Source organism: Rhincodon typus, chromosome 26 (assembly GCF_021869965.1).
Source record: "Rhincodon typus isolate 14 chromosome 26, sRhiTyp1.1, whole genome shotgun sequence".
In the NCBI taxonomy this organism is placed as follows: Eukaryota; Metazoa; Chordata; class Chondrichthyes; order Orectolobiformes; family Rhincodontidae; genus Rhincodon; species Rhincodon typus.
Genome location: NC_063357.1, coordinates 40,001,599 through 40,025,311, shown reverse-complemented (window position 1 = coordinate 40,025,311; position 23,713 = coordinate 40,001,599). Strand labels below are relative to the sequence as shown.

Sequence of the window (23,713 nt, the reverse complement as noted above, 5' to 3'; positions counted from 1 at the left end):
TGTATAACAAACAGTCCATAGCTGAAATTAATCAAAATCATTGATACACTTGAAAAGTTGAGTAAAGGCACCAGGTTCTTCTTTGCTGTTTGGGAGTGGGCAATATTTAATGCAGAATTGGCATCACTGCTTTTCAGGAAGACCTGCTGCTTTAAGTGCCAAACAGACACTTCGCTGACTGGGCTGTGGTGACCCTTTCTCAAGATTGAGGACCCTGGGATGAAAGTCCTGCCCATCAAGATCTTCAGATCATTTGAAGACTGGCAACTTTGCATTGTCCAGCAAAGCCAATGTGGGGGCACTGTCTTCTGACAGTCCTACACTCACCAAGGCCCAGAGTCACCGTGGCTTCAAGCATGGGTGAGTGGTGATGGGAGGAGGCTGGTTGAAAATAACGGTAGAGAGTTAACACTTACCAGGACACACTTCTCTCTTAAGATGTTGGCTCCCTCAAACAGGTCCCAAATACTTGACAATGAGAAACCACCACAGATACCTGGAAGCATATGCAATAGGGATTGATTTTTATGCCCCTGCTTTAGGCATTAAATTCTGCCAACCTTGTGCAACTCTCTGCTGCCAGGAATATTTATTAGTGAGGAGGAAAACAAAAGAAAAATCCTCCAGCTAATTTCTGGTATGTGAAATTACACCCTAAGATAATTGAGCAAGTTTGATTTGGCCAGGAATGCAGACTTACAGAATATTACAAGATATGAAGAGGCCACTTTGTCTATAAAACACAGCAAGAGTTAATCCCACTTTCTACACTCTTTCTCCACATCCTTGCAATTATTTCTCCTTCCAATGTTTTACCAATACCCTTTGGAAAGCTATTAATGGTTCTGTATCCACTCCCCTATCAGTGACTGAATTTTCAATCCAACTCTGTTAATCAATCCGTTGTTGTTTACTCCCTAATCGATGAGGTCAATTCAGAGTCGCTTATAATATAGTACTTGTCGTGTTTCTGAGCGAGATAAAAATCACCCCGTGTGAACATGGGTGGAATCTTGTAGGGCTGTGGATGATGGAGAATCGTTCCAGTGAAGATAGGCCTTTCTCAAAGTTGGGAGTAACTATCTGCATTTTTTAATTAAGTTTTTGGTGTCTAGTTGAGATTCTTGCTAGAAAGTGGCAAACTGCCTATTAACAGTGATCATTGTTTATTGCTGGCCTCTTTAACTGCACATCATTACACATTAATAAGCATCCCCCTATCCTACAACCTGCCATGTGGAAACTGGACACTGAGAATTTCTGACATGTAAGTCAGAGTGGGGACTTGGTAACTCATCCAGATCATGACATTGGACTTCCAGCTACTAGGACATGTTTCAGGACACCCAGTCACACTTGCCTCCCATCCGTAGACATTTACATCTGATGCCAGCCAATGTCTCAGGGCCCTCACGGTATTTCTCAATCCATTTACAGGATGCTTTTGCACTTTAAATCCTTGCAACAACAAGTAGCATTGGAATAACTTTGCTCATGGGGAATTGGATCATAGATTGGATTGGGCTGCATCTCAGAGGTGCTCGTTTACTCATCTTGAACATACTGCATGTTCAAGCATTCTTGCCTTGCTTTGTCTTGCCTTTTAGCACTTTGCCCCCACTACCCCAGCCAGAGTTACCAGTCTCACAGTGCTTCTGTCTTGTCTTGCCATTTTAATACAGACACAAAGAAAGTTTGTTGTAGTTGTCAGCAGGCCTTAGTCAAGTGTGATGTCCTTACCTCAGGTGGTCTTAATATCGTAAGTAAAGGGCATCCTCCAATATCAGTTCAGAGATTTGGACGTGGTCTGTCAGCCACTTGGATGGTCAGGGTCAGGTTCCTCTCCTCAGGGTGAAGAACTGAATGTCAAGCAGTCCACCATGTATCCGAGCTCTTTCTGTCCTAGGATTATTTCTCCTGGAGTAAGAGAAGGGGAAGAATTGAGTGAGGTGAAAGTGGTTGATACAGCTGTTGGTGCTGATGGGGGAATGTCCTGAGCAAGTGAGGGAGGGTTGGAGTTTGGGCTTGGTGAGAGCAAGTAATTGGAAGATATTGCATGTAATAATGAGATGGGCAGAGCATGAGCCGTGGTAGGAGATGGGTGCAGTAACAGAGGTAGATTGTGAAGGTAGTAGAGAAAAGATGGTGGCACTTAACCTGGCCAAATGGAGAATGTCAATGACTTTCTTGGTTCACTGCTGGGCATGTCACCAGATGGCTGAGACGACACTGACCCAGTTGGGAACCTCAGGCTATGCTGGCAGGGGCTCATGGCGTGAACATTCTGCTGTCCATGGAGGAAGAGTACATCTCAGTTCTGCATCGCTGTATTCACCAGGACTTCCATGTGCTTGACCCCTTTGTGGGCTCACCAATTTCCTCTTACCTGCCCCCTCTCGGACAAATGCAATGAACCGTGCAGGGCAACTCTGGATTGACAGTGCTTGTCTGGGCGCACAGCAGTCTTCTGATGGTGCAGATTCCAAGGATATCAATTATTCTGGGACATCAGTGGTGGCAAATTCTTCTGGGTATGGTGAGTGGTTGTATTGGGTGAGCATTGGACGTGAGGGCCAGCAGAGAGTTGGGGTAGGTAGTTAGTGAGGCAATGTTAAGACGATAGGGAAAGAGAACTTGTGGATGATAAAACACTATGAAACTCAAACAAAATTGATTCTCAGTAGAAAAACATAGACTTGGCCTAAGGTATGAGTCTTTTTATCGACTGTAACACAAATTTTAGTTCTAATCTATGTATTTTACCAGTAACTATTCCCAAGCAGCTTGAGTTCAGTCTGAAATTTTGAATATGTAAATAAAGCAGAAACAAAGTGCAAACTCACTTTTTATTAGAATTGTACTCTAATTACAGACAGGAACTGAAGGAGAGAAATAGCATTTTCCGCATCAAGCAACTGGAACCAAGTTACGAAAGATCCATTCGTTCTTACTCTGGGGTTCAATAAAGAAATCGTGCTGCGGTCTTCAATTCTGTTTGGGTCAAAGGTTAGCTCAGCTCCCGAATATTGGGTAAATGCAGAGAAGTGGGGTGAGTTTAACAACTCTTCCAAAGAACCAATGCAAACGTGATGCTGCATGGCTATGTTGTATGCTCTATGAATTCTATGATCTGACCCACAGAGTTACTGAGCCCTACAGTGTGGCTGTTTGTTTATTTTGATTGACAAAGTAAGCATGTGGTTTATACTGAATAGGTGAAGTGTTGCCCAGAAATTATTTTTAACAGATCAATACTAATTTAGCTGCACAAAATTTAAAAGAACTCAAATACACTCAGGGATTTTTTTGTAGTAATGTAGTTGAATAAACAGATTGTAAAATGAATAACGAGATGTTGATTGACCACCCTATCTCATTGTGCATTGTTAAAAAACCCAATAAAATCCACTAAGATAAAACAAAATTTAAGGATGCCTGAGATTTATTAGGGAAGTTTGTTTTACACCACATACTTTTAAAATTATGCACATTGATAAGATATGTCACGTCTCATGAAAATTGAATTTAATTGTATTATTTTATAGAAAACTACAACAATAATTAAGCTCTGGTGCTTTGCAAATAAATATCGATGAGATTGCAATGACTTCTTTTTTTCATACTCCTTAGTTCTGTTGTACCTCCCGCTTTTGCAGAAACTGGTCATTGGATCTAACTGATTGTGGCCCGAATGTATGGTTTACACAAGCCTCCTTCTACCCTGCTTCATCTAATTCAATCAAAATGTCCTTCTATTCCCTACTCCTTCATTTACTTACCTAACGTCCCCTCAAATGTATTTTCTCACATATTCTCTTGCAGCGGTGAGATTGGTGGTGAATACCATAGGTTTTGAGTCGTAGAATGGTTTAAGTTGATTTGATGAGGGGTGGTTGCCAGGGTGAACCATTGTAGTGGAAAATCAAGGTTCACAGAAGGCTAGCAAAATCTAGGGCTAAATCAAATAAAAGATCATAAATGGGAAGGAGTCTAAGATCTGTTCTGAAGTGGACATACATAAATGTACAGAACAGTAAATAAATTGGTAAGATTCAGACATAAATAGCTCAACAGGACTATGATGTAGATGCCAATGATAAAGACCAATCTTTAAAAAGAGAAGAATTGGGAATTTAATGTTTCTGTCTACAAACTATTCAGGAAAAGTGGGGAAGGATAAAAGGATGAATGGTCACGTAATTGGTTAAATAACCTATTATCATAATGGAGAGGAATAATAGCCAAGGGATCACACAGAATCTATTTGGTTAGAATTAATATACAAAAGATGAGCTATTACATTAATGGGTGTATATGGTGGCAGGAAAAAGGTGAACAAACATTTAGCCAAATTTTGGAAGAATGCAAGAATGACAGAGTAATGTTAATCAAAGACTTCAATTAGCCTAATGTTTAATGAGATAGTGACAATGTAAAGGTACAAAGAGAGAAGAGAATTCTTGACATATGTACAAGAGAACTTTTTTAATAGGTGTGTTTCCAGCCATGAGAATGGAAGCGATGCTGGATCCAGTTTCGTGGGATTATGTGGGGCAAGTGGAATGCGTTTCAATAGGGGAGTTTTAGAATAGTTGAGAAAAGGAACAATTGAGCACAAAAATACTTGATGGTAGAATTTAAAAGAAATCTTGTCCAGGTAAATTGAAATCAAAAATTAGTAGATGCAGCAGTAATTAAACAGTGGGAAACCTTTAAAGAGATGATTGTCTGGGTACAGAATACATATTTACAAAGGAGGAAAGGAAGTGGTCCAAAGCTAGATTTCACCTAGATGACAATTAAAATGGAACAACAAAGGATATTTATGATAAATGTAAGATACAAATCAATAAAGAAAAAAGCTGAATATTAGAAGTATAGAGGAGATCTATAAAAAGGGAATGTGAGTGGCAGACAGAAAGGAGAAAAAGGAAACTTATTTTTCATAAACGTGAAAATAGTGAAAGGGAATTGTGGCAGCAGAATTGACTGAGGCACTGTACTGTACAGCTATATTCACTATAGTACAGGGATGAGGCAGTTGTGAAGTTAGACTGGTTAAAAATAAAGACCAGATGCTTAAATGATTAAAACATTTAAAACATTCCCCTATCCAAAAGGACTTTCTAGGTTGAGAGAAGAACAGTCTTAATTTGTTGAGAACCTGGTCACAATCCTATACTTTTCCTTAGATGTTGGTGCGATACCAGATAATGGAAGATTATAAAGATTACACCTCCTGTTTAGGATAAACATGGCAAATACAGCTGACATGGCCAGTCAGCTTTATGTCAATGGTAGGTCAATTTTTAGAGACAGCCCTTCTGCAAAAAAAAAATCGCAATTGAAAAATATTGGGTTAGTAGTTAAAGAAGTTGCAGGGTTATGGAGAAAGTGTGGTGGTTTGAGACTAGTTGGATAGTTTTTTTTAATTCATTAATGGGATGAGGGCGTCGCTAGTGAGGCAGCATTTGTTGCCCATCCCTAATTGCCCAGAGGGCAGTTGAGAGTCAACCACATTTCTGTGGATCTGGAGTCACGTGTAGGCCAGACCAGGTAAGGATGGCAGTTTCATCCCTAACGGACATTAGTGAACCAGATGGGTTTTTCCCAACAATCGACAATGGATTCATGACCATCTTTAGATTCCTAATTCCAGATATTTTATTGGCTTCAAATTCCACCATCTGTCGTGGCGGGATTTGAACCCGGGTCCCCAGAATGTGTGCTGGGTCTCTGAATTAACAATCCAGCGATAGTACCACTAGGCCATTGCCTCCCTGAGTTCAAGCCAGCCCAACCATGATGAGTCAAGTGGGTTCCTTCTGGGCTGTATCACTGTTTGATTCTAATGTACTGCAGGGCGTGTGGTGCAGAAGCTGGTGTAGCAGGGCCATTGTATTTCTGGATATTTGACTATTATTAAGAAATGCATGCCTACTTAAACAGAGGGCATAGAGTTTGATGCAAAATTGAAATGTGGCACTTGTCCACAATGGTACTCTCATTTGCTGTGCTGTCTTTCGTGGATAAGAAATTTGGTTCTAATTTTGGTGAGCTTCCATTTAGACCACTGTGTCCTGTGTGGCCTTTGCATAGATTCCATGGGTGTGCTGACTCTTTGTTTCTAGCTTCAGGTATGGTGCTTCAAATATCAGTGTAGCTGAAGCTGATCATTCTCAGCAGCACAGTGATTTGCTAGTTGAATTATAATCATGTAAGCATTGAAGACTGGTTCATTTAACCATATTTAGAAGAAATAAATCACAGTGCTGTCAGGCTAGTAGCATGTTTATCTAAGGATCTTATGTGGCAGTGGCATAAAAAGTGGCATTAATTCATTAGAATTTTGTGTGCCATTGTTCTTAATGGAGATAGAGCTATGATGATTACGTGCTGACTGATTTTGGTGGAAGCAATGGCAGAACCGTCACTTCCAAGAAAATAAAGTGTCACAAATGTAACGTTCTAATTTGCTTGCACCATATTTTCCTCTGTTCAGCACTCCAATTTTGGCATAGATCCCTAGGTTTTGGTGAGAAGGACTTTGCAGGGTCAACAGGACTGAGTTTGCCTAGGTTGATGCTGTGTGGTCCTTCTGGTTTCATTTCTTTCAGACATTGTAGAGGTCTGGCACAACTGAGTGGCTTGCTAGGCCATTTCAGGGGTAGTTAACAGTCAACCACATTGCTGTGGGCCTGGAACCACATGTAGACTTTTCAAATAAGGATGGCAGACTTCCTTTCCTAAAGGTCATTAGTGAAGCAGATGGGTTTTTACAAAAATTGGCAGTGGTTTTATGGTTTTCATTAGTTTACCTTTGAAATCCTGATTTATTAATTGAATTTAAATTCCACTAGCTGCTGTGATCAGATTTGAACCCATGACCCCACAGGTTTGACCTGGCCTTCTGGATTATCCAACTAGTGCCCTTAGCAGGTACACTAAGGGTAAAAGAATAAACGAAGGAAATAATAGGGCCAATTAAGGACCATAGTGGTAATTAGTGCATGGAGCCAGAGGATGTAGGTTGAGTCCTAAATTAGTACTTTGGTCAGTGTTCATTCTTGAAAGTAACAATATGGATATAGAAATCAGGGAGAAGGACTGTGGTATACTTAAAGAAGTTAGTATAGATAGAAAGGAGACTCTGAGTAATCTGGCAGGCTTAAAAGTAGGTAAGTATCCAAGGCTGGATGAAATGTATCCCAGATTGTTGAGTGAGGAAAGGGAGGAAATAATAGGGGCACTCGCAGAAATATTCAATTCCTGTCTAGCCACAGGAGCAGTGCTGGAGTACTGGAGAACAGCCAATGTGGTACTGTTATTCAAGAAGGGAGCAAGGGATAAACCAGGAAATTATAGGCTCGTCAGCCTAATCTCTGGGGTGGGGAAACTATTGGAAGCAATTCTGAGGGACAGAATTAATTTGCTTTTGAAGGGGCACAGATAAATCTAGAACAGTCAGCTTGGTTTTAAGGGGAGGTCATGACTAATTTGATTTAATTTTTTGAAGAGGTGACCAGATGAGCACAGTGCATTTGAAGTAGTCTGCTTGGACTTCAGTAAAGCTTTGGATAGGTCCACAGAGGAGACTGATAGCAAAGATAGGAGCCCATGGGAACCAAGGAAATTTGCAGAGTGGCAGGAAGCAGAGGGTGATGTTTGAGGGGTGTTTTTCCAACTGGAAACCTGTGTCCATTGGGGTCCCAAAAGTAATCGGTGTTGGGGTCCTTGCTGTTTATGAATGATTTAGACTTGAGGGTTGGTGACCAAGTTCACAGATGATACGAAAATTTGTGGGGTGGTAAATAGTGAGGAGGATAGCTTGAGGCTGCAGGCGGATATGGATGGGCTGATCAGTGGCAAATGGAATTCAGTCTGGATAAATGTGATGCACTTGGGCAGGGCAAAGAAGGTGAGGAAATATATGATGAATGTTTGGACCCCGGGAAGCACTGAGGGTTAGAGGGGCCTTGATGTGTGTGCACACCAGTCCCTCAATGCATCAGGACAGGTGGATAAAGTGGTTAAGAAGACGTATGATTTACCAGAGATGTGCAGATTAGGTGGATTGACCATGCTAAATTGCCCATAATGTCCAGGGATGTTCAAGTAGGTGAATTAACCATGGGAAATGTGAGATTAAGGGGATAAGATAAGGGTGTGGGATTGGTTAGGATTCTCTTTGGAGGTGTGAACTCGATGGGCTGAGTGGTCTGCTTCCACACTGTAGGGATTCTGTGATTTTATGACTTGTCTTTAATAGCCAAGGCATAGAGTTTAAGAGCAGGGAAGTAATGCTGGAACTGTTTAAATGTTAGTTAGGCCAGAGCTAGAGTATTGTCTGCTGTTCTGGATTCCAAATTTTCAGAGGGATGTAATAGTACCATGAGATTGTGAAGAGGAGATTTAGCAGAATGTTGCTGGGCTGGTGAGTTTCCGTTATGAAGAAAGATTGGACCGACTGAGTTTGTTTTCCTTAGAGGAGAGAAGATTGAGAAGGGACATGATTTAGATGTATAAGGGGTATAGATAGGGTAGACACAAAGAAAGTTTTCCCCTTGATGGAGGGCTCAGTGACCAGGGGCATAGATTTAAAATAAGGGGTAGAAGGTTTACAGGTGATGTTGAGGAGAAATCATTTCACATAGAAGGTGGTGGGAATCTGGAACTTACTACCTGTAAGGGTGGTAGAACAGAAAACTTCATAACATTTAAGAAGTATCTGGATGTGCATTTGTGATGCCAAGACATTCAAGGCTAAGTGCTAAGTGCCTGAAATCAGGATTGGAATAGTTAGATTGTTGTTTTGACTGGCGCAGCCTCAATGGGCCAAAGGGCCTTTTTATTTGCTGGAGGTCTCAGTGAATATGACCATTACACTACCAAGAACAGCAACTTTGGCTTTTCTGTGACCTTTTATAGTTGAGGAAAATGAGACGAATTTCAGTATTCTGGCTCCTGCTACCCCCAAGACAGACTAATTGAACTTGAATCCTTCTTATCTATAAGCCTCAGCCCACAGTGTATTTGCCAATGACAACTTTGAAGGGCTTTATTGCTTTATTCTACACATTTATTTTTGTATTTTGTTATGATGCCTATCAATGTTGTTGAAAGAATTTGTATACAGTTATAGAGTAAAAGACTACAGAGACACAGGAGTATCAGTAAATGTAACTAATGGCGCAGTATATCTTGACCCACAGGTTTTTACGCATTGATGTTCATAATGTTTCAACTTTGGAAGATACAATATACTCTAACTTTATTTCTAAGTTATTGTAAGTAAAGTTGTGTGTTGCCTGGTTAAACTAGTAACAATATTGCATTGCTGGCATTTTGCTTTTGTAGGAAACAGCATTGTGTACTCACAGGCAAGCTCTTGCAGATTTCAATTACTTTTCTCTCTAATGTATTATGTGTAACCATTTCTTTCATTTTATGTTAATATAAATGTGATTTGTCAGAGTTGCAAGTATAAGGAGATCCTCATAAAACTTGTAAAATCGTGTGGGTGGCAACAGAGAATTCAATTTGCTGCACAGCTTGCACACCTTTTAAAAAGAAATTGTGCAGTAAACTCCAAATGTTTTTGAATAAATGAATATTCTTACAGAGTGAATTTGTTGCCGTTAGGAATGAGAGCCATTGGATTCCCTTGTTCATTGGGCTGTGACGTCTCTGAGATGTGAGGAGCTCCTGGAGTAGAATGAGCAAGATATCTATTGTTAATAAGACCATAAGAAATAGGAACAGAAAAAGGCTATTCAACTCCTTGAGCCTGCTCATCATTCAATAAGATCATGGCTGATCTGACATTCCTCGCATCCATTTTCCTGCCTTTTTTTTTGTAACCCTTCCCTTACTGATCATGAATCTATCTATCTCAGCCTTAAAAATGAACAAGATCTCTGGCCCCACAGCCGACTGAAGCAAGGAGTTTCAAAGTGTCTCAACCGTCTGGGAGAGAAAAATTCCTCCTCTTAGTCTGAAATTGAGGCACTTTCTTCTGCAACTGTTCCTCAGTCCTAGACTCGATCCATGAGGGGAAATATCGTCTCAGCATTTACCCTGCCAAGCCCCTTAAGAATCCCGTCTGTTTCAGTGAGATCACCTTTCATTCTTCTAAATTCAATGAATAGAGTCCCAACCCGTTAGTCTTTGCTCTTAAGACAATCCCTCCATACCAGGGATTGTTCTAATCTACCTTCTCCGAACGGCCTCCAATGAAATACAAGTAATAACTTTCTTTAAATAAAAGGACCAAAACTGCTCACAGTACTCTAGATCTGGACAGGTAATGAAACCATTTTGTGTGATACTGCTTGAATTTGATGTTTAAATTAAGTGTGATGCAATTCTTTTCATTTTGTATTTGTAGAGGCATTAGAATGTACAATGATGATGATGTGATCATCTCATTATCGCATGATCATTTAGAGCAATCTGGAAGGAGGCAAAAACTCTAACAGAGTCTAAGAAAGTGTGTGTTTCTCCAATGCTGCAGATAGAGTTTTCAGGAAAGCACCTTGGACAACAGCGGTATTTGGGAGATTAAAGCTGGTTAGACCCCATATACATGATAAAACAAATCATTAGTAATTCTAACACCAGAAGTTAAACTGTAGGTTACAATCTCTGATTAAAAATATGTGTTACACTCTGGCTAGAGACCAATAACCTTTGTTTAAAGGGGAAAAAAATTTGAGATCCTAGTTACTTAGAAGAAAAACAAATCCTCAAGATTCTATGTTTTTTGTTTGCTCTTCCCAAATATCTAACCTTGTTTTTCTCCAGATTGAATTCCATTTGTCACATTTCTGCCCACTCAACCTATCTCTTTATATCATACTACAGTCACCAGTGATCTTAGCTATCAATGAGCCAGACAATTTTGTGTCACTTGCAAATTTCCCAATCATGTCTCTCACATTTAAGTCTAAATCATTTGCTATATACCACAATTTGTAAGGAAGCCCTGTGAAATATTCTTGGAAATCGCTTACCATTTAGAAAATTATTTGTGGACCATTACCTTGTGTTTTCTGTCTCTGGGCCAGTTTTGGATTCAACATGCATCTTTCACCTGTATCTGATAGGCTTTAATTTTTCTGGCCAGTCTGCTGTGTGGGACCTTATTAAATGTCTTGTTAAAATTCATGTAGACAACATCCACTGCACTCCTTTCATTAATCCTTATTGTTACTTCCTCAAAAAATTCAATTAACTTAAGACATGACCTTCCCTTCACAAAACTGTGCTAACTATGCTTGATTAATCCATGTGTTTCTAAATGATACTTAATCATGTCTCTTGGGATTGATTCTGGTAATTTTCCCATCATCAAAGTCTTACTGATTGGCCTATCCCTCACATCCTTTTGCATAATGGTACAATCTTTGTAGTCTTTTTAGCCTTTGGTACCTTCCTGTATGCAGTGAGGATTGGAAAATGATCCTCAGATCATCCAATATTTCCTTTGTTTCTCTTTTAATAGCCTAGGATACAGCTCAGCTAGCCCTGGTTATTTACACACCTTCAAAGAGGTCAGTCCCTTCATTATACTTAAATTAACAAAAAAAAACTACATTGCTTGACACATTTTTATTTATAACAAAAAGTACTTTCATTCAATTATTTTCATTTTGTGTGTTTGCTAGCTTTTAATCACCTTTTTTAAACATGTTTGACATTTAATCCCTTCCACTGTGCATGCTGCTGGGTGCCGGTAGACATGGCCAATTTTATTTAATATTTAATAATCCTCCTCTTTCATCTTTCACTCTTCTCATCTATCTGGACTTGATTTCAATTCAAGTCTAAGACAGTCTACCCACTGCTCCAACCATTTTCGTATAATATGATTAGCTTTAGACATTTGAACATTGAAATTTGTATCATGAAATGAAAACTGTTTTTAAACTCCAGCTCTGGCTACTGTCATATTGAATACCCTTATGATGGATTCAAGTGTTAGAATTCACAAAACAGTTTTGGATTACATATTTTCATGATCTTGTCTGAAAATTTACTCAAACTGGCTTCTTTGTTTCCTTCAACAGTGATCAACTTTTAAAAATGTCTTAATTGGCAGTAAAAACCTTTGGGGCATCAAAGGCTATGAAAGATGCTTTATAACTGCAATTCTTTCATGCTACTTGACAGATTTTATATCTAACCTGGGAGCAGCTTTGAGTTTTATCCGTATGCCATGCCAAGTGAAAAATTAATATTTCAATGAGATGCTATAAAAAGTGTCCAGGATGTGTGGATGAGCTGGTCTGCCAATTTAGTAAAGGGGAGCTGACAGATTGTGTAGCATTAAGTCCTTGAACCTGACATTAAAATTCTGACATTTGACCATGGGATCTGATCTGACATTTCTCAAGAACAGTTAGCACTAACATTTGCTGCAAAACAATAAAACAAAGTTCTATCTCGAGCATCAACATTACTTGTCACTCCTCTCCCTCAACTTATTAAAAAGCCTTCTTTAAGAAAACAAGCAATTTTTCTGTCTATCCTGATATTGAAATATACACATTTTAGAAAAAAGCACTGTAATTTATATGAAATCTTTTGTGATCTTAGAATGGCCCAAAGCACCGTCTAGCCAAGTACTTCTAAAGTATGGTCACTGATGTAATGTAGGGAAGAAATTTAGGACATTGCTTCCACACTCTCGTGCTATGTTATTGAATTGTTGTAGTTTTGCTTTCATTTCAAATTAATGTATCGGGATCATTGAATAGGTATTTTTCTCTTGACTTGAGAAAATTCTAAATTTGATCAGTAAATCATCTTTAGTCACAATTCTTATTAGTTTGCATCTTGCATATTAAGTTAGTTGTAGACAGTAATGGCTAATTCATGAATGAAAGCTTCTAGATCTCCATGACTATGTTTGGTGTCAAAAATAGGAGCTATTGAAGCATTAAGTTGTAAATGATCATGGACAACCAACAATTAAGGATATGAAATTGGAGAACATCTCTGTCCTCAGTGCTGGCTGAACCCAGCATGAGATTGCAAAACATGAGACTTCAACTTTGTCAAATAATCAAATAAGTGTTCAGCAAACAAGATACTGTGTTAGAACACCCAGGATTGGAAATTCCTGAGCCTTGGCGCTTGAATAGGCTGTACTTTGGGTCAATGTGAGGTAATTTAGAGCAGAGCTCAGTTCCATTGTTATCCCATGATGAGAAATTATAACAGAAGAGTGGTAATTTTTTTCACCTGATTCTTTAGTCATGATGCCATCATTCCTAGTTCTGTAGTTGCAACATCTAAGCAAAATTTTGACCCGTGTGATGGATACCTAATGGTACGTTTGAAATATGTACTTATTAGTTTCTGTTGAACTAAACATTGCAAGATTAGTTTACATTTCAGGTTGCTTACCCTAATAGTGTCAAAATGTGAGTCTGACATTTAGCAGCTAATTGAGAGGTGCTGCAAAGAGTGTGAGCATCTGTATTTTTCATATAGATGAAGTTTTTCCAAATCTGGACTGTGTTAGGAACCCAAGTTGAATGGAAGGCCAAAGGTTCCGTCCTGTTGAACAATTAGTGGTGAAATAGTCCTCCATGAATTTAGGCTCCAAGTTAGAGATTTCCGTGACTGGGTTTGGTGTCAAAAATAGAAGATTTTGAAGCATCGAGTTGTAAATGGTTTTGGACAACCGAACAACTAAGGATAGGGACTTGAAGAACATCTCTGTCCTCAGTGCTGGCTGAACCTGACATGAGATTGCAAAACATGAGGCTGAAACTTTCGCGACCATCCGTAGATAGAAGGACCAAGTGGATTATCAATCTTGCTGTCCTCCTGAGGCCACAAACATCAAAGAAGCCAATTGATTGATATGATATTGATATTGACATGATATCAAGAAATGGCTGAATATACTGGAAGCTGCAATGGATTTGGATCTAGCAACATCCTGGCTGTGACATTTGTGCTCCAAATTTAAGCATGCCTCTAACCAAGCTTTTTAAAGATAGCTACAAGGTGGAAAATTGTGCACGTGCTTCCTGTCCACAAAGAGCAAGACAAATCTGATCCATCCAATTGCCAGTCTATAAGTGTATTTGCCATGATAAGCAAGTCATATCATTAGGGATACTTTACCATTACAATAAAAGAAGAAAAAATGCAGATGATGGAGATCTGAAAGACCAACAAAAATTGCTGGAGGAACGCAGCAGGTCGAGCAGCACCTGTGGAGAGAAAACAGAGTTAACATTTTGAGTTCTGTGACCTTTCTTCAGAACCATCACTTTACCAATGATTTGCTGGTATCACATTGGTTGTGTCTGGACTACTTGGCTCCTGTTCTGATTACAGCCTTGGTTTAAACATAGATAAAAGGGCTGAATTCCAGTGAAAGTAACTGACCTTGATTTCAAGGGTACATTTTTGTTGTGTGGTACTAAGGATCCCCAATAAAATCAAAATTAACGGAGATCGGGTTAAACTGTCCACTGGCAGGCAAGTGTAAACACAAAGGAAGATGGTGTGGATGTTGGAGGCCAGTTATTTTTTCATTCATGGGACATAAGTATCTGTATTGACATTAGCATTCACTGCCTATCCCTAAATGAGAAATTGATGGTGAGCAGCTGCAGTCCTTGTGTATGCCCACAGTGCAATAAGGTCAGGAATTCTAAGATTTTGATAGAGTGACAATGAAGAAAAGGCAATATAGTTCTAACTTAGGAACTTCAGGTTGTAGGCAGCAGCTCACTATTACCACCTCAAGACCATTAGAAATGGGCAATAAATGCCAGCCTTGATGCTCGCATTCTATGCATGAATACATTTTTTAAAATATCACAGCTGTTCAGTTATGATCATAGAAATTCTTGTCAAAATATTGATGATTATGTGATAGCAGCAACTGTGTGAGATGAGTTGGATAACCAGACAACATGATGGGAAGATAACATGGTAAAAAAATAATTAGGTCAAAACCAGAGTGTTTCACACAGACCTGTGCCAGGAAATGCAGTGTAGATTAGGTACTGAATCTGTAATTTTTATTTAGATGAGGCTATGAAACCTATATGCTTTCAGCTGCTTTCTGACATCTAATGGAGGAGCATCAATGAGACATGTTGAACTGTGTCCATGGTGTAAATGTTTCTTCACAAGAACAACTCTGTACCTTGAAAGAAATTGAAAACCGTAACTATTATGCTGTTATCAGATTTTCTTGGTGTTGGGATCAGTTTTGATGTATGTTTTGAGAAATGGGCATCTAAGTATACTGGAAGAAGAACTCCTGGATTGAAAGAGGGTGGTGAGAAGGAGTTAGGCCTGCAGGAGTGCAAGGATTTGGGCTGGAACTGATTGATTAGAACTCCATAATATAGCCCATGGTTCTGTGCAACTGTTAGAAAGCATTCTTTACTTTCACCTTTAACCACTTCACTGATCTTTGTTATTCATTGGTGTTTCTGTTATGCTACTGCACGGTATAGGTTCAATGCCACATCTGTTAGCAGGTGGATCACCGTTTCTAATGCAAAGAAATGAAAACAACTCGTTTATGTAGCATTTCTCATCCCCTCTGGATGTTCCAAAGTCCTTCACAGCCAATGAGCTTCTTGTTAAGTGCAGTGCCTTTTGCCATATACTGCTGTAAGTTAGCAGTGGGGCTGGGACACTGAATAGCTTGTGCTTGCCTTAACAGGAGGGTTTCCTAACCTGTACAACTACCCAGACCTCACATATAACCCTTCATTTTCTATGAGGAATGCATACGGTGGTGCCAGTTTCACTGAGATTTTTTTTCTCCTCTGTAAAACAAATCCAAAAGTTATGCATTTATTTCAGTTTATAAATAAAGCAGTTTTTTGAATGTTCACGCTGTATATAGCATGAAGAGAGGAAAGTGGGAATAAAGGAGAAAAACAATTCTGGGGAATGTAGCATAGTTTCACTTTTTGTAACAAGTATCATCCAGAGCTGGCTTTCAAGTGTCTGTTAATATAAACTACTGACAGACCTGATCATTTGTTGTTATTATTTCAGGCCTTTTCATGTTTGGTTACTCAGGATAGATTAGATATGCTCAACGCATGACTCCAATATCTAACCATGTCTGATGAGTGCCCAAGCAAACCTGTGAAATATATTTTGTGTTATTTGTTGTGTGAATTTTTTGTAAAGTTGATCTTTTCAAAGAGAGTTTACTCACCCTCGCTTCAAATAATGAGGAACTAAAATATCTTGCCAATGGAGATGAAGGAATTAGAGGTAAAAGAAATTTAATCCAGCAGAACTCAATTCTTAGCAGTAACTTATCATTCAACTCTTATTGATTCCCTTTGGTCAAGTCTTTTTAAAAACCAATAGTTATACAGTGTTTGTGATTGTAAATGATAAAATGCAAATACACAATTACAAACCTGATGGTAAGTGTTGCATATTTATGATAATATTACATCTCTGATGGAAGGTGTCTGCTGGAAATCAAGCCCCGCTACTCAACGAGCCATACTGCGGGTGGAAGTGTCTTATTTCATTGCCAGAATGGTCAATTAGTTTTTCAGTATTATTGTTCACTAAAATGAAAGAGACTTTCACCAGTCAGGTTTCTTCAGTCAGCTGGAAAAGAACTTTATTTATTAATGACAAGCTTATGCTTTAGACAGGAGTCCATCTGAGCAACTATGTAACACAAAGTATATCCATATTAATCCCAAACATACAGACTTTCATACATAGAGAGGACAAAATGACAGTTCCAGAGAGCAATTATGAGTGGAAAAATAGGGAAACACACTGTTGATCAAGAGTCGAAACTAAAATGGTAGAATAAAGTGACTTTCTCAGTTCCTTGATTTCTTGTTGATGAGATAATGTTGCTGTCAGCTGCCAAGTGAGGAAAGACCCTCCGTTTGTGTAGCAGGTCAGTTAGACATAGGTCTTACAATAACAGATCAGTGTTTAGACTTTATGATGAGACCAGAAAGATTCATTCTTGGAGCTTTCTCTCCTTTTCAGGAGATACTACACTGAGAGATTTCATCAATTGGCTTTCTTCAGGGATTATATTATTCTCACTGAGAAGGAGAGAGAAAGCGAGCAAGAGGCAGAAAGAATTGCATTGCTCCTGTGCAAATCTCTCCACAAATGAACAAATGCCAACTTTGTGGCGAATTTGAAACCAAAAGTACAGATGCTGTGCCTAGGCAATCTTCATCGTGAGCCCCTCCAATGCCCAGTCTGTTTCTCCAGCACTTCTAGACTGTTGAACATTCTCATCCTGCCTTTAAAACTTTTTTTCTCCTAAATCACCTGGCTTTTGACCTTTTGTATTCCAAAGAAAAAATCATATGGTAAATCCCTTCAAACCAGGAATGATGAAGATTTTCCATTTTTCATACATTTGGATGTGGTTCCAACAATAATATCTGACAGAAATTGTTTATCTGTTATTTTTAATGCTTTTTAACACCATTGTTTTAATATCTCATTGTGAATTATGACCTAAATTAGGTGTACTGTTAAAATTCTAAATAAGGTTTTGGAGTAGATCCGTAGCTCGGGTTGTGGGTGTTGAGGTTGGTTGGCTCCCCGAGCTGTTTTGTTCCGCAGACGTTTCGTTACGATGCTGGGTAACATCCTCAGTGCAGCCTCTGATGAAGCGTCGGTGTGTTTTCCCGCCTGGTTTTTAAACTCTGGGGTCCGTTGCAATGGATTGCCTCACTTCTGGGTTTCCTTCGTAATGGAATGTATATGGGGTCGAGTTCAATGTGTTTATTAATAGCCTGCTTCGTGGAGTGCCATGCTTCTAGGAATTCTCGTGCTTGCCTCTGCCTAGCCTGTCCCAGGATCTCGGTGTTATCCCAGTCGAAGTCGTGGTTCTCCTTGTCCATGCGGATTGAGATGAGTGAGTATTGATCGTGTCTTTTTGTAGCCAGTTGGTGTTCATGTACTCTTGTTGTTAGTTTCCTTCCTGTTTGCCCGATGTAGTGTTTCTCGCAGTCTCTGCAGGGGATCTTGTAGTTGACATTGGTCCTGTCCATGGTGGAGAGTGGGTCTTTAGTTTGGGTGAGCACTTGTCGTAGGGTTGATGTGGATTTGTGTGCCACTCTGATGCCCAGCGGTTGTAGAAGTCTTGTGGTGAGTTCTGACGTGTTCCTGATGTAGGGTAGTGTGAAGAGTGTGTCGGGGCGTGAAGAATCTTTCTGATGCTGTTCCTGTAGGCATCTCCTGACCCAGTTCTTTGGATATCCATTATCCTTGAACACTTGGAAGAGGTATTCCTCCGCCTCTTGGGTGTAGTTCCATGTTGCTGCAGTGTGTTGTTGCCCTTTTGAATAGTGTTTGCATGCAGCTTCGTTTGTGTGTGCTGGGATGGTTACTATTGAAGTTCAATACCTGGTCTGTGTGTGTGGCTTTACGGTGTACTTTCGTTTGCAGTTACCCATTTGTCTTGCGCTCTACCATGACGTCCAGGAATGAGAGTTGTTTGTTCTTCTCCTCCTCTCTGGTGAATTTTATTCTGGTGAGGGTGTTGTTTATGAGTTTGTGTGTCTCTTCTAATTTGGTCTGTTTAATGATGACAAAGGTGTCGTCTACGTAGCGTATCCATAGTTTAGGTTGGATTTGCGGAAGGGCAGTCCTTTCCAGTCTTTGCATCACTGCTTCTGCTTGAGTCCGGAGATAGGCGATCCCATGGGTGTCCCGTTGATTTGCTAAGTCTATGCTTCCACTAAATGTAAATATTCAAACTGATTGCATAAGTGAGGTATTTTGAACTCAAGATTAGTTGTCTGGTTCTCCTTTACTCCATTTCTAATGTCTCAATATGTCCCACCATGTAAGGAAAAGATGCTGGACATAGCATTCTAACAGAGGCCTCATCAGGATGATACACAGAACAAAATGGTTTGCTTTGTTTTATCCTGATTTGCCTTGTGAATACAGCTTGGAAATTCAATCAGTTTAGCTATAACTTGATTGTTTTTCATGTTTGATATTATAATATCCGTATCTCCGTCCTTCACCATAATGAATTGAAAATTGCATTGTGCATGTTGACAATTTAAGGATACTCATTCCATATGCCAGCAAAGGAAATAGAGAAGGGAGAATTTAAATCTCCGTGGGAGAATTTAATGGTTTCCTATTGATGAGTACATAACATGGGCGTGGTTCAGTCAATACATGAACCTTTGGAGTTGTTCTTTTTCTATGGAACTGGTACAACATCATCAACAGATACAAGCTCTCTGATCTGGTCATGATGCACCTTTGTCTTGGCTTTCAGATTGATAAATTGAGGAATTTTCCATCTGATTCTGTGTGTGCAAATAAACATCTTCCATATGGTCAGGAAAAGCATAGTTTTGGAAGACAGGGAAAGAAGATTACTAGACAGCACAGGGGCTAAGACCAACCTGTTCTAACCCATTTTTGATCTCTCAATTGTTAGATGTAGAACTGTCAAACTGAATGATGCCGTGCATGTTTTCATGGAAGGACTGTACGAGACAGTGAAGTTGGGAGGACAGACAATTTTCTGTAGTATCTGGTAGAAAGATCCACAAGGGCAAGCTAGAGTGGTGAATGCTGCTTTCTGTACTTCTTGAGGAGCTGAACTCAGGGAGAAGATTGAGTTTAGGGTATGTCTGTTTGCTCTGAAGCCACATTGCGCCTCTGAGTATATTCTGTTGATTGGTTGATGGAACATCATTAGAATGTCTCTGGCAAAAGTCCTTGCAATGTCACAGAAGAATGGGATGCTGCTGAAGTTGATGCAATCCCCTTTATTGCCTTTGTTCTTGTATAGTATGATAATGTTTGTGACAAGCATGCCCTGTGTGACAAAGGTCTAACAAAGGAAGGGTGGTCCTGGAAATATGGCAGCAGGCAGGTTTTACCATACTTGAGTGGCTCAGCTGGTATTCTCTTCTTCACTGCTGGGGGTCAATTACCCTTTTAAACTCAAATAATGAGTGCTCAAAGAGGATTCTGTATGATAGAAATCAGTTTTTTTATGTCCAAATAAATACTTTAAGAAAAATATAATTAACAATGTTCATTTTACACAATGATAAAATCTACTGACTTTATAGGATGACATGCAATGTTCCCGTAGGTTAAAAATTAAAGTTTAAGATGAAAGTAGAAAGGTGACAGGAGAAGGTGGTGAATCAAGGAGATATTTTCTGTTAAGATTACTGGAGGCGATGTTGCCCTTTTTGAATAAGAAGGATATGTTTGAGAAAGGAAGGTTTCAAGCGACATAATGTTAGTTAAAATGTAGGAAACAGCAGAGTAAATTAAACTCTGCTATTCAGTTGGGGCATCTTTTTGTCCCAATAAATCAGTTTGAGTTTTAAACATTAGAAAAACTTGCTTTTTTTTTTAACACACATGATTAATGAACAAAAATTTCAAAATTCAGGAGCAGCAGACTTTTATTCCCTATGTGCGTGAGTTGAAAAAAAAGAGAAAAATATGGCACCATAATTATTCAGAGGGAATCAAAGGATTGTATGTTGAGATGTTGAGTACCTGTGGGAATTTCAGAGGTGAAATCTGAATTAATGCGGATACACTTCAAAGAGAAATATGCCAAGTGTCGGATAAACCAAAAGTTGAAAAGCTGAATAAAAATAATGAAGCAATGATGGATAAATTTAAAGAATACTACTGCTAATTATCTGTTGAAACTCTCAGACAATGGCGTTATTTTTGCACCAAAAATTACAAAGCATGAAACTAATTGATATTTTCTTCAATCTATTACTTATGTGCCTTAAGGACAGATGGGATAAACCTGTTTATTGTCTCATCGTTATTTTGTTGAGGGGTTATCTAATTGAGGGAATCGACAACATAGTCACAGGGATTCTATTTATTTCGGTGGTGGAATCCAGAACTAAGGGTATAATCTTAAAATTGAAACTGTGCCATTTAGAAGTGAGATCAGGAAGTAGTCTTTCACACAGAACTCAAGACTGGGCTTTCATGAGGTGCTGTAGGCCATCAATAGCAGCAGAGTTGTATTCCAGGACAATCTGCAATCTCATGGCCTAGAAATTTCCCCCACTTAACTACTACCATCAAGTCAGGGATCAACCCTGGTTCAATGGAGAGTGCAGGAGGGCATGCCAGGAGCAGCACCAGGCATACCTAAAAATAAGGTGTCAAAATGGTGAAGCTACCAAACAACAGGACTACTTGCATGCCAAGCAGCATAATCAGCAAGTAACTTGATTTGATTTATTGTCACGTGTACATAAGTACAGTGAAAAGCTTTGTTTGCGAGCAATACTGGCAGATCATAGTAGGCAAGGAAATACAGATCATAGGTTGAAATAAAAAAAATTGGAGAGAGTAAGGCATACAGTATACACCGCACAGGATGTGCGCTAGGCTAAATCAACATTAACAAGATCAGCATTCTTTGAAGTTAGAGAGTCCATTCATCAGTCTAATAATGGCAGGGAAAAAGCTGTTCTTGAACCTACTGGTCCATGTGTTCAAGCTTCTGTATCTTCTGCCTGACAGAAGAGATTGTAGGAGAGCATTACTAGAGTGTGCATGGCCCTTTGATGATGATGGCAGCCTTTCTGCGGCAAAGAGATATGTAAATGGAGTCCGTGGATGGGAGGTTGGTATCCCTGGTGGTCTGGGCTATGCACACCACCTTCCGTAGTTTCTTATGGTCCTTGGCAGAGCAGTTGCCACCCCAGGCTGTTATGCACCTAGACAGCATGTTTTCAATGGTGCATCTGTAAAAGTTGGTGAGCGTCCTTGTCGACATGCCAAATTTCCTGAGCCGCCTGAGGAAGAAGAGGCATTGTTGTGCCTTCTTGACCATCGCATTCTCGACCATCGCATTCTCGTGGGAAATCTAGGACAGGTTGTCGGTTATTGTCTTCCGCTCCATTGACGTAGGTGGGGCCATGTTCTTGTCCTTTTCTTTCTGAAGTCAATGATCAGTTCTTTAGTTTTCCTGACATTGAGAAAGAGGTTGTTGTCATTGCAGCACGTCACCAAGCCCTCTATCTCCTTTCTGTTCTGACTCATCGTTGTTTGATATCCGTCCTACCACAGTGGTGCATTTGCAAACCTGTAGATGGCGTTTGTTCAGAATTTGGCAACACAGTCTTGGGTGTACATGGGGTACAGTACGAGGCTCAAATGCATCCATGGGGGCTCCAGTGTTGAGTGTTATTGTGGAAGAGGTCAGATGTCTGCACCTGAGACAGAGCTAAGTGATCCCACAAGCAAAGGTTTAGATCTAAGTTCTGCAGTTCCGCCACTTCCAGTTCCGAATGATGCTGGATGATTAAACAACCCACTGATGGAGGAGGCTGCACAATATCCCCATCCTCAGCATTTGCAGCAACATTCAGCCAGAAGTGCCAAGTGGATGATTCATCTTAATCTCTCCAGTGGTCTCCAGCATTCCCAGATACCAGCCTTCAGCCAATTTGATTCACTCTGTGTGATATTAATAAATGATTGGAGACACTGGATACTGCAAATGCTGTGGGCCCTGACAATATTCAGCATTAGTGCTGAAGACCTGAGCTCCAGAACTTGCCAGTCTCCTAACCAAGCTCTTCCTGTACAGTTGCAACACTGGCATCTACCCGACAATGTGGAAAATTGCTCAGGTATGTCCTGTACACAAAAAGCAGGGCAATTCCAACCCGGCCAATTACCACCCTATCAGCCTACTCTCAATCATCAGTAAAGTGATAGAAGGCATCATTAACAGTACTGTCAAGCAGCACTTGCTCAGTAATAACCTGCTCGGTGATGTCCAGTTTGGGTACTGCCAAGGCCACTCAGCTCCTGACATAACAAGGTGTAAAGCTGGATGAACACAGCAGGCTAAGCAGCATCAGAGGAGCAGGAAAGCTGACATTTCGGGCCTAGACCCTTCTTCAGAAACTTCTTCAGTTTCGCGTCTGGGCCTGAAACGTCAGCTTTCCTGCTCCTCTGATGCTGCTTGGCCTGCTGTGTTCACCTTGTTATCTCAGATTCTCCAGCATCTGCAGTTCCTACTATCTCTGAAACAATTTTTACCCCCACTCAGCTCCTGACCTTGCTACAGCATTGGTGCAATTATGGACAAAAGAGCTGAACTCCAGAGGTGAGGTGGGACTGACAGGCTTTGACATCAAGGCAGCTTTCAACTGAATGTGGCATCAACGAGCCATAACAAAACTCAAATCAATGGATGTCGGGGGGCAAACAGCAGATTGGAGTCATACCTGGTACAGAGGAAGATGGTCATGGTTATCGGAGGTCAGTCATCTCATTTACAGGACGTTTCTGCAGGAGTTCCTCAGAGTAATGTTCTGAGCCAAACATCTTGGGCTGCTTCATCAATGACCTTCCCTTCATCATGTGGTCAGAAGTGGGGATGTTTGCTGATGATTCATTGTGCCGTGTTCAACACCATTCGCAATTCCTTAGATACTGAAGCAGTCCGGGTTCAACAAGACCTGGACAATATCCAGATTTGGGCTGACAAGTGGCAAGTAACATTCGTGCCTCATAAGTGCCAGGCTATGACTATCGCCTATAAGAGACAATGTAGCCACCACCAATCTTTACATCACTGAATCCCGCACTATCAACATTCTGGGAGTAACTATTGACCAGAAATTCAAGTGGACTCAACACATAAACACAGTGGCTACAAGAGCAGGTCAGAGGCTAGGAA

At 40.0% G+C, this 23,713-nt stretch overlaps 1 long non-coding RNA gene across 3 annotated transcripts in view; it reads left to right on the top strand.

The window, feature by feature from the left end:
* LOC125486176 overlaps positions 1-23,713 on the top strand; it is a 238,423-nt gene that overhangs the window by 104,037 nt on the left and 110,673 nt on the right. Inside the window, exons 1-2 of one of the 3 annotated variants that reach the window (XR_007264862.1) lie at positions 145-360; positions 2,873-3,049. The exons of 1 other annotated variant lie outside the window; for it this stretch is intronic. This is a non-coding gene — a long non-coding RNA (uncharacterized LOC125486176). Of the gene's footprint in view, positions 1-144; positions 361-2,872; positions 3,050-23,713 lie in introns of those variants that run through there. One more of the 3 variants, XR_007264863.1, reaches the window with a different exon arrangement.